Here is an 11671-nt window from a genome sequence, read left to right as displayed (position 1 = left end):
AAAGATGAACAAATCATGGATCCGAAACGACTTTTCTACCCCTGTGTCATCCTGGGGAGAGTAAAAGCTTGATGATTGGTTAAAATCACCCTACCAACCGTTTTAAGCTTTCAAATTACTAATCATGTTTATCTGTATCTTGACTGGAAAATAATTTGGGCTTTGTAGCAGTGTGCAGCACTGATCCTATTAGGCCATCTATAATAAGCTTCACCAGATTTAAAATTAAAAATAATTTTTAGCTGCATCTAGCCCGGAAAATAATTTTGGGGCTCCGAGATGCGCAAGACACATAAGTGCCTTCTTGCTGCACTACCTGCAGCATGACCCTCATATTGTCAGAATTCGAAGTAATCATGACTACTGGGTTGCCACACTCTTAGATCCCCCAAACTTTTCGATCAACCTTTTCATTTTAATAAAGACCAAAAAAATGGTCATTTTTGAAATTATAAGCATTAGCAGGTTGTTAGAAACTGAAATCAAACAGTTTTCAACTCAAAACTTTATTCTAGGTGATGTTACATTTTCACATAGGACCCCTTGTTCGAAAGGAGCTTCTGAACTCTCTCGTCCATTGAATTTGTCAGGTTTTGGATGGTTTCTGCTTCAATTGTTTTGCATGAGGACAGAATACCCTCCCAGAGCTGTTGCTTAGATGTGAACTGCCTCCCGCCATCATAGACACTCCTTTTAATGATGCTCCAAAGGTTCTGAATGGGGTAGAGGTCAGGGGAGCATGGGGGTCACACCATAAGTTTGTCCCCTTTTATGCCCATATCAGCCAGAGATGCAGATGTTTTATGTGCAGCATGAGATGGTGCATTATCATGCAGAAAAATGATCTTGCTGTGAAATACACGGTTCTTCTTCTTGAACCATGGCAGGAAGTGCTGTTTGAGAAAATCCACATACATTATGGAGTTCATCTTTAGCGCCTTCAGGGATCCTAAAGGGGCCGACAATCTCTCTCCCCATGATTCCAGCCCAAAACATTACTCCACCTCCTCCTTGTTGGCGCTGTAGCCGTGTTTGCGTGGGGTGTCCATCAACCAGCCATCCTCCACTCCATTCATCTGGACCATCGAGCGCTGCACGGCACTCATCCGTGAACAAAACAGTTTTGAAATCAGTCTTCATGTAATGTTTGGCCCACTGGAGCCGTTTCTGCTTGTGTGAAGTGGATAGAGGAGGTCGACAGGATGGCGTATGCACAGCTGCAAACCTCTGAAGGACCCTGCATCTTGTTGTTCGGGGGACGTTGGAGGCACAAGCAGCTTCAAAAACTTGTCTGCTGCTATGACAAGGCTTTTTTGCCGCTGCTCTTTCAACCTGACGTAATTGCCTGTAGGAAAGAGTCCTCAATTTGCCCTTATCAGCACGCACACGTGTGTACTGTGAATCAGCTACATACTTCTTGATTGCCAAGACACTTCATCCTGATCATCGCACAATGTTGATTGTAGTCATGCCTTGACCTAAACACTCCACAATTTGTTGCTTCTCAGCAGCCGACACATCCTTTTTCTTTCCCATTTTGGCAGAAAATGTAGGCTGCTTAATAATGTGAGAGAGCCTTCTTAAGTAGTCTTGCCTTTCATTGGACACACCTGCCAAACTAATTAGCACAGGTGTCTGCAATTGCTTACAGTGATATAAAGAGCCCTGACACACATCACCATCAATGAGTTTAACTGACAAACAAACAAATTCTTCCCTTATCACTCCTAAACACTTTTTGCATAATAATTTGGAACGCGGTGTACATGTGCTTTTCCACAAAACACCAGTGGTTCACGTAGTGAATCTTACAGTTCTAACTTGCCAACCGTGGTCTGTATGGAATTGTTCAATAAAGGGCCCAAAATTAAGATAACATAGATGGGAGAGGTCTCTATGAATAGGAATTCCTAAGTATTTGATACCCTGTGAGGGCCAGGCAAAGGGAAAGTTGGACTGGATGGAATCCTATATGGATTTAGGGAGGGAGACATCGAGGGCCTCAGACTTCGCTGCATTGATTTTAAAATTTTACCATGTAACAAAGTGATCTATTTCAGCCATAACAGCAGGGATGGATATATGTGATTGAGTGATATATACTAGGACATCATCAGCAAATAGAGAGCACTTGTACTCGGTGCCTCCCACCTCAATCCACCTAATATTGGGGTTATGGCGAATTGATGAGAGCAGGTGCTCCGTCACTAGGATGTATAAGAGAGGGGACAGAGGACATCCCTGCCTTGTCCCATTGGTGATTGTGAAAGGTGATGAAAATGTTCTGACGCACCCCCTGGGCCTTGGGACACCTGGAGCCGGACCCTTTTTGGTGGATGCTGGTGGTTGTAGTCTTCGTGGCGGCGATCCGGTTCCGTGGCTCAAGGCGGTCAAACCAGTGGCGGAACTATTTATGTGGTTTTGATGTTTAAATGTCCGACTACGCCACCCGTGGATTGCGGTCAGAGTGAACCGCCGCTACAGGGCAGACCGCTAAGGCTGGTGTTGTGGGTGCAGCAGAGCGTAGCATAACTCCCCACGGGAGGAGTATAGCCTCAGGGCAGTGTATGCGGAGGATGGGGGTGATGGTGCAGGGCAGCAGCAGTAACGACACGGAGTCAGTGATGCAGTTCAGGGCCTTTACTCACAGTTCTTATTATCCAGACCACGTCTGCAGGTAACGGCTGCCCACGTCGTACTGTGCTCACCAGGTGAGGGGCTCAGACAACTCCCAGATAACTTTGGAGCGCTTCACAGGACCCCCTTTGTGTGTCCTTTGTCTGGCCTTTCTTACCAACACTTCTGTCCGGCTGCCTCGGGCCTCCTCTTGGTAAACTTGGCGCCAGTTTCCCTGACCCTATGTGGTGCCTTCCTAGCGGGTGGAGCAAGGGGCTGCGCCACATAAAATGTCAGAGCCTCCGGTTTCTAGCTGAGGGTCGTTTCCTGCCTCCACTAGTTCGGGGACCGGTCTCCCCCTTTGGCCTGACCCCTCCACGCAGGTGGATTCGGGCGTGCGGTGGCGACTCGCCCGTCCGCACCCCTGGGATCCCTTCATTCCTCGTTCCTGGAGCCTTCTCCGCTCCTCTTCCTTCCTTCTCCCTCTTGCAGGCCTGGGCCTCTGTTACTAGGCCCGCCTCCGGAGCAGAGCTCATGCAGAGCCCCTGCTCCCTGCCACTTCTGCTCAGACTTCTCTGCACTGAACTAAGATGGTGCCCACCTTTTATACTCCCTTCTCAATGCACCCAGGAACTGCTTCCTCCCTGCTCCTGCACTGCAGGGTTCCCCTTCCTCAGTGTTCCCTCCCCCCACTCCAGCCAGGGACAGGGACTGTCGTGCCCATCTCAGGGGCATATTGGTCGCCCTGCCCCACGGCAATGTGGTGTAATGCATGCAGGTGTCGGGTCCTGATCCACACTCCATCCTTATCTGAGAGTGAGATATCACACCTCTGGGTGAGGTGCAATACGTCTGTAGCAACCGAGCCCTCGGTGCTACAGTTCCATTTATCTTCAGCCTAGGTGACGTATTGTGATACAGGGCCGTGATTTTGGCTATAAAAGGGTCCCCTAGACCCCTACCCCAAGCTTTTTAAGAGAATCATATATGGCGTGCCAGGAGACTCTATGGAATGCTTTCTCAGCATCCAACGAGAGTATCTACTTACAAATTTTTAACTGCATCTAGCCCAGGAAATACTTTGTGCCTAGTAGCAGTGTCTGCTAGTCAGCGGATTATCCCGGCTGTTAAGCAAGCTACACCACCTGTAGTTTGGACACTTAATTTTTTCAAAGGAAATGCTTCGGGACCACGGGATACTTAGTGAAGAGCATCAGGAGGCACCCCAAGGCATAGGGGCTGGGACTGGCACTAGGATGCCTTGCGGTGGACAGCCGAGCTCGATCCTTATAAAAGCTTTTTAACTGCAGCAGCTTTAGTGGACGCTACTGGAGCTGGAATTACGCGGCTGCTGGCATGAGACTTGCCCTCCAATAGATCCTTGTAAATGGATTTAAAGTGTATTCATTCAAATTAGAGGGACAATTTAAATTAAAAAGCTTAGAGCTGCCTCCACCACAGGGGGGCTCTCTCGACCCACCAGCGGACAGGCACCAGTATTGGGAGAGGGGGGCTGGCCGTCAGGGTTCACCGCGGCTCTGGCACAAACCCGGCGACACGGAGGTGGCACGGGCAGGAGCGGACTGGCCGTCTCGGCTTCTCACTTTTTGGATTTTAGAAGGGCATGACATGCCTATATCTGTGTCTCCCCCTCCTTTTACTCCTCCACCTCTTTTCTTTTCGCATGACTATATGTACTTGTCACTTTTCCATGTGTTAGTTGTGTCTTCTGAGCAGTTTGTCAGCTTTTGGACACCTGTGAAGGTGTTTTCTATGTGTTTCTATGTGTTTTTGTTTGCCTGCCATTGGTTTTAACGGTGTTCGAAGGTGTTCGACGAACAGTTCGACGAACAGTTCGGCGAACACACGGGTGTTCGACGAACCGAACCGAACTCGAACACTACGGGGGTGGCTCAACACTAGTAGTTATGCAAAAATCACAGAGACATGTCTGTTTGTTAAGAAACATCACAGATGAAAAGTACCAATACAAGTCTATGGGTCCGTGAAAATCACAGACAGCATACGAATGGCATCGGTGTGCTGTTCATGATTAACATTGCAAAGGATAGGAGAGAGGATTGTCCAAGTTCTTGCTCTTCCAAGTGCCCTCCAGTCAGCTGCACCAATGCCCGGGGTCTGTGTGCCCATCCTGCACCTAAGGCTTTGAGGATTCACCTCACCAGGTGAGTCTAACATCTTTTCGGCACATATGCACACAGCTGTTGAAGGAACTAAGCAGAGAGTTTGTTTCAAACATCTTAGAGAACTAACCACAGATCTTCTGTGGATGGCGCTTGTGCAAATCCTTCTGTCATTTCTTGTAATACCAAACTGACTCAATGATATTGAGACAAGGACTCCTTGTTCTTCTTTACACTGATGATAGTTCTTAATGACATTGGCTGTATATTTGGGGTCATTATCCTGGTGCAAAAAATTTACAGTCAGTCAGACGCCTCCCTGATGATATTGCATGATGGATAAGTATCTGACTGTATTCCTCAGCATTGTGGACACCATTCACCCTGATTTAATCCCCAGATACATTTGCAGGAATTCAGCCCCAGACTTGCAGGGAACCTCCGCCATGCTTCACTGTTTTCTGTTGACCCTCATTATTGTACTGCTCTTCATCTTTTTTGCAAACAAACTGCCTTGTGTTACAGTCAAATATTTCAAATTTTGATTTACTAGTCCAGAGCACCTTCTGTCATTTTTCTATACCCCAGTTTCTATATTTTTACCTATTTGAGTCAATTGTTTCTGACGCACCCCCTGGGCCATGTTCAAGGGATACCCGGAGCCGGATCTCGATGGGGGTAGTAGTCCTTGTGGCGGTGACCCGGTCCATGCCCAGGGTGTCAAACTAAGTGGCAGTCTATGGCAGTAGATGTTAACTTGGATGTCGACTACGCCACCCGTTGAGTACGGCTTTGCAGCCGCCGCTGCAGAACAGTCCGCTGAGGCCGGTGGTATGGGTGCAGCGATGATGGTATAACCCCCAACGGGAGGGGTATGGCCTCAGGGCAGCAGGTGAAGATGATGGGGGTTGTGACAGTCAGTAAGAAGAGTCAGAGTCAGGAGATGCAGTTTCAGGGGTTTTACTCACAAGTGTTCTCTCAGTCACTCTGGCCTTGAGTGACCACCCGAGCTAAGCTGCGTCCACCAGGTCCTGGACTCGGCTAACCCCCAGGCAGTTCTGAAGCGTGGTCCTGAGCTCCCTTCTCTCTCTCTGTCTCTGGCCGTTCCCACCAGGGATCCACCTTTGGCCGGCTCCCTCGGGTCTCTTAGTGGTCAAACCTCCTCTGGGTTCCCTGACCCTATGCTTGGTGTGCCTTTCTGGTGGATTTGGTGAGGGTCGTGGCAAATCTTGACCACGACCTCCGGTTCCTGGCTGAGGATAAGTGGCCTCCACCAGTTCGGGTTCCGGTACCCGTGTCCGCCAACCCTTCACCCCTTTCTGGTCTGTTTCTGGGTTCTTGGGGTTCCCTCTGTCTTTCTCTCTGGGTCCTTCTTTCTCCTCTCTCCTCTGCAGGCTTAGCTCTGGAGCTGGGCCCAGCCGGAGCCACAGCTCCCTGTCAGCCCTCCTGGCTGAGCTCCTCTGCTCTGCTTCTCAGGCTAAAAGACCCTGTCCTAAGATGGTGCCCACCTTATATACTCCCTCTATGTGTGAGCCCAGGTGACTAGCACCAAATGAGCTCCTAGCTTTACCCAGACTACTCCCCCTATCTGCCCCTACACTACTGGGATGTTCCACCCCCCTCCCACTCCAGCCAGGGACAGACGCTGTCGTACCTGCACATATACTTGGTGGGATTACCGTAGTTCTGTCCCCCGGAAATGGGATGTATGTAGTGCCTGCAGCCTACTGAGCTCAGTCCCACACTCCATCCTTACCCGGGAGTGGAATACCACACCTCTGGAGTGAGGTGCAATACCCCTGTAGCAGCCGAATCCTCAGGGTGCTACATTCCCCCATGGTAAATCACAGCACGTCCTCGGGCTGTAAAAGAATAAAATATCCAAAAACATACAATTTTTTTCAAAACATCATAAACATATAAAACACTATATATATATCAGCAGCATAATACTCTTCATATAAAACTTTTCATTATAAACATTCTTGTCCTCTGGCCACTTGTGCAAATTGTGACCAGGTAAGTGCCACAGTCTCTGGTAGAAAAACAGTTTCCTATAAAACCGGTAGGGGGCACTTTAGGAAGCGCAACTATTTACAAGGGATATGGCCGCTCTCAGTCCTCGGCCAGTGGGGAAAAGGGGATGGCTGCTCACAGTCCTCAGCCTGTGGGGAGATGGGACACACTGGAACAGTTCACTGGTCCCAACGGGGACTATAATGGTAACAGTTCCTGTACCCTAACGGGTAACTATTTTACAGTTCCATTTACCGTACTTTAGTAGCGGCGTCCTCCTGATGCTTCCTCCCTGTATTCTTCAGACCCGTCCGGGTCCTCTTGCTCCTCCTGACACCTCAGCTCTTTCTCTGTCAGTCGGTGTACATGAAGGGCATAGGGTCCTTTGGCACATTGGTGCCGGGTGAAGGTGACCTCATCACCCAGGTAAAGGTCACGACCTCTGTGTCCCTCCGGTAGGTGAGACTCGACATCTCTTCTGGTCACGAAGACGTCGCCGGGGGTGTGATGATTTCTGATGAAGCCCCAACCGTGCTGCAGTTGGAATTTGATTACAGTCCCGGTGGCACGGGGACCGTGGGCTGCACGGGGGTTCCTTCGGGTCCGGCTCTTTTGTTCTGCACTCTTTACTTGCAGCCGCTCCTCGCGGACCCGTCTCTCTCTCCGTTCTCGCTCAAAGACTTCCAACTGCTGGCGGCAGCACTCTGCACGCTCCGCTGCAGCCGCCCGGGTCTCTTGAGTGAACCCGATGAGGTCTCCTCCTGCGGGGTCCCACTCAAACTGCGCCTCCTCTAACGAGAGCGGGGTCATCTTGACGGGCGCCGGAACCGCGATTAGGGGCTCATCCAGGGGTCTTTCTTTCCGGAGTCGGGGATGGTGGTACTCCAGTGGCCACGCAAAGGGCTGCCCATCCGGGCAAGTGTGTTGGGCAAGCAAGTCTTCACCCAGGTGCGGCACAGTGGAAGTTGAGGGCGCGGTGGTGGCAGCGGCGCCCGGGATCACTAGGCCTTGCGACCAGGCTTGGGGTACCCTGAAGGTAAAGGGCACCGTGAAGACGGCGGCGCCCGGGGGCACTCGGCCTTGCGACCAGGCCGGTGGCGTCTCCTGCTTGGCCGCGCTCAGGGTTGAGGCGCGTGACGTCACAGGGGGCGTGGTCGCGGCTCCTGCTTGGGGCCTAGTCTGGAGCGGTAGCGGTGCGGCAACGGGCACGATCGGTGGGATTTCGGGCTCTGCGACGGGGAGCGGGGGTAGGCTTACGGTGGCCGGGCTCGGGGTAATAACGTCCCCTTTACTTGCCTCCGTCTCTTCAGCTCCCTCTGCGGCGTCGTCTCCGGCCTCCGTCCCTTCTGCATCCTCTTCAGGGGCAGGCGTGCTCCTCGTTGCGGGTGGTGTGCTCCGCTGGCGGGCTCCAGCCTGCTGGGCCATCTCCCTGCTCCACTCCATCAGCGTTTCTTGCTGCACCTGGGCCATCCTCCGTGCGAGGCCCTCCAGCGCGGTCTGTGCACGCTCCCGGTCTCGGGGGAGCTGTGCCAGGATCTCCACCAGGTCTTGTGGAGTGGTAGCTTGCATCAGGCTCCTGACCACAGGGTCGGTGCTGCCTGCCTCTCCCTCCATCTCTGGGTACGGCTCCTCCAGACTCCTCCAAGCTGCTCCCATCTTCTCTCTTTTGTTCTGTCTCCGCCCCCATTGAGGGCGGTCCTGGGGCAACTTGGTGATTGTCAGTTCCAGGGGCAGACCCCCCACGCTGATGGACATCTCAATCATTGCAGTCTCTGCTGGTGGGGGCGGTCTTCGTTTTTGGCGCCATTCTTGGTCCTGGCCCACGATGGGAGGTCGTCTCTTACCACCCTCTGGCACGCCCATAATGGCGTCCGCTCTGCCAGGGCAGGAAATATTCTCAGATGGCGGGAACCGCTTCCCAGTGGCGGGAAACTCTGTGGATGGCGGGAAAAGGCTGCAGATGGCGGGCAAACGGCGGGAACCGACCCGTGATGGCGTCCGATGGCGGGGACCCTCCGGAACCGGCGGGAGACTTCTTTTTGAGGTAAATGCGAACTTTTCTTCAGGCACGCAGTACCCGATGGTTGCGGGCACATGATCCTGCCGACTACGCCAAAAGTTGACGCACCCCCTGGGCCATGTTCAAGGGATACCCGGAGCCGGATCTCGATGGGGGTAGTAGTCCTTGTGGCGGTGACCCGGTCCGTGCCCAGGGTGTCAAACTAAGTGGCAGTCTATGGCAGTAGATGTTAACTTGGATGTCGACTACGCCACCCGTTGAGTACGGCTTTGCAGCCACCGCTGCAGAACAGTCCGCTGAGGCCGGTGGTATGGGTGCAGCGATGATGGTATAACCCCCAACGGGAGGGGTATGGCCTCAGGGCAGCAGGTGAAGATGATGGGGGTTGTGACAGTCAGTAAGAAGAGTCAGAGTCAGGAGATGCAGTTTCAGGGGTTTTACTCACAAGTGTTCTCTCAGTCACTCTGGCCTTGAGTGACCACCCGAGCCGTGCTGCGTCCACCAGGTCCTGGACTCGGCTAACCCCCAGGCAGTTCTGAAGCGTGGTCCTGAGCTCCCTTCTCTCTCTCTGTCTCTGGCCGTTCCCACCAGGGATCCACCTTTGGCCGGCTCCCTCGGGTCTCTTAGTGGTCAAACCTCCTCTGGGTTCCCTGACCCTATGCTTGGTGTGCCTTTCTGGTGGATTTGGTGAGGGTCGTGGTAAATCTTGACCACGACCTCCGGTTCCTGGCTGAGGATAAGTGGCCTCCACCAGTTCGGGTTCCGGTACCCGTGTCCGCCAACCCTTCACCCCTTTCTGGTCTGTTTCTGGGTTCTTGGGGTTCCCTCTGTCTTTCTCTCTGGGTCCTTCTTTCTTCTCTCTCCTTTGCAGGCTTAGCTCTGGAGCTGGGCCCAGCCGGAGCCACAGCTCCCTGTCAGCCCTCCTGGCTGAGCTCCTCTGCTCTGCTTCTCAGGCTAAAAGACCCTGTCCTAAGATGGTGCCCACCTTATATACTCCCTCTATGTGTGAGCCCAGGTGACTAGCACCAAATGAGCTCCTAGCTTTACCCAGACTACTCCCCCTATCTGCCCCTACACTACTGGGATGTTCCACCCCCCTCCCACTCCAGCCAGGGACAGACGCTGTCGTACCTGCACATATACTTGGTGGGAGTACCGTAGTTCTGTCCCCCGGAAATGGGATGTATGTAGTGCCTGCAGCCTACTGAGCTCAGTCCCACACTCCATCCTTACCCGGGAGTGGAATACCACACCTCTGGAGTGAGGTGCAATACCCCTGTAGCAGCCGAATCCTCAGGGTGCTACATTTCCATATGGAAGTTATGGCTTTTTAGCCGCAGTTCTTCCATGAAGACCACTTCTGTTCAGACATCTAATAATGTCCTATGAGGAACGGTTATAGGATTTGGGAATGTTTAGCTTGCAAAAAAGAAGACTGAGAGGAGACTTAATAGCTGTCTACAAATATCTCAAGGGCTGTCACATTGTAGAAGGATCATCTTTATTCTCATTTGCACAAGGAAAGACTAGAAGCAATGGTATGAAACTGAATGGGAGGAGACACAGATTAGATATTAGAAAAAACTTTTTGACAGGGTGATCAATGAGTGGAACAGGCGGCCATGAGAGGTGGTGAGTTCTCCTTCAATGGACGTCTTCAAACAGAGGCTGGACAGACATCTGTCTGAGATGATTTAGTGAATCCTGCTTTGAGCAGGGGTTGGACCAGATGACCCTGGAGGTCCCTTCCAACTCTATCATTCTATGATTCTATGATCTGCGAATAGTAGATGGCTGTCGCTGGGTCCCATTAGTTGCTGCCAGTTTTGAGATGATGGCACTGCTGTAAATCTTTTGATTTTGAATGGAAGTAAGCATGATGTGTCTTGGCCAACCGCTGAGTCTACGGTTAGTTCTGCAAGATGTCTGGAGCAATCTCCCTGATGGGTTCCTTGAGAAAAAAAAAGAAAAAAACTGTGAGTGTACTTAGGAGAATTGATGCTTTGAAGCAGTTCTGAACAAAAAGGGCAATCACAGCAAATATTGATTTGAATTAGATTTCTCTATTGTTCATTCACTTTGCATTTTGTTAATTGATAAAATTAAGCTATTACTTCTATTTTTGAAAACTTTTTCCTTTTTTTTATTGCGACATTGCCATGCCACATGCAGGTGTAGCATTATTCATAGAATATTCTGTCCAAAGAGAGACTTTTCTATTGATTAACATGAGGGCAGTCACATTCTATATCTTTGGCATTCTTACTTAATGCTGTTAAAATATGAGTTATTCTCATTTCAAAGAAATGTTCAGTGATAAACAGACCTATTTTGCACTTATATGTCTTTTAGAACAGTTTTTAATGTTATTTTATTAAAATGAATTTCATGTACAGTACTTAAAAGAGAAAATATTTTTTTCTCATAAAAATTTCTACTGGTTTACAACTGACCTTGATGGGGCGGTCATATTTAAGGTATGCACACTTGAATTGTTATTGCTACTTACATTGTAAATTCCATCTTGTACTCTTTCTGAGTTACAGCATGTGTTCAATGCTACACACATGGTCAAAATTGTTGGTACCCCTGGTTTAATGAAAGAAAAACCCACAATGGTCACAGAAATAACTTGAATCTGACAAAAGTAATAATAAATTAAAAATCTATAAAAATGAACAAATGAAAATCAGACATTGCTTTTTAACACTGCTTCCACAGAATTAAAAAAAAAATTAAACTCATGAAATAGGCCTGGACAGAAATGATGGTACTCTTAAATTAATATTTTGTTGAACAACCTTTTGAGGCAATCACTGCAATCAAATGATTCCTGTAACTGTCAATGAGACTTCTGCACCTCTCGACAGGTATT

At 50.2% G+C, this 11671-nt stretch overlaps 1 long non-coding RNA gene across 1 annotated transcript in view; it reads right to left on the bottom strand.

Annotated features, from left to right (window-relative positions):
• Positions 1–10278: 10278 nt before the first annotated feature.
• Positions 10279–11671, bottom strand: part of LOC141265112 (uncharacterized) — a 64006-nt gene continuing 62613 nt past the window's right edge. Inside the window, exon 2 of the long non-coding RNA XR_012320047.1 lies at positions 10279–10747. This is a non-coding gene — a long non-coding RNA (uncharacterized lncRNA). The remainder of the gene's footprint in view (positions 10748–11671) is intronic.

The sequence above is a fragment of the Phyllobates terribilis genome, unplaced genomic scaffold, assembly GCF_046119375.1.
Source record: "Phyllobates terribilis strain yellow unplaced genomic scaffold, ASM4611937v1 Scaffold_4__5_contigs__length_816908805, whole genome shotgun sequence".
Classification (NCBI taxonomy): Eukaryota; Metazoa; Chordata; class Amphibia; order Anura; family Dendrobatidae; genus Phyllobates; species Phyllobates terribilis.
Note: the sequence above shows the minus strand (reverse complement) of the source record. Positions and strands in the feature narration are given on the sequence as shown.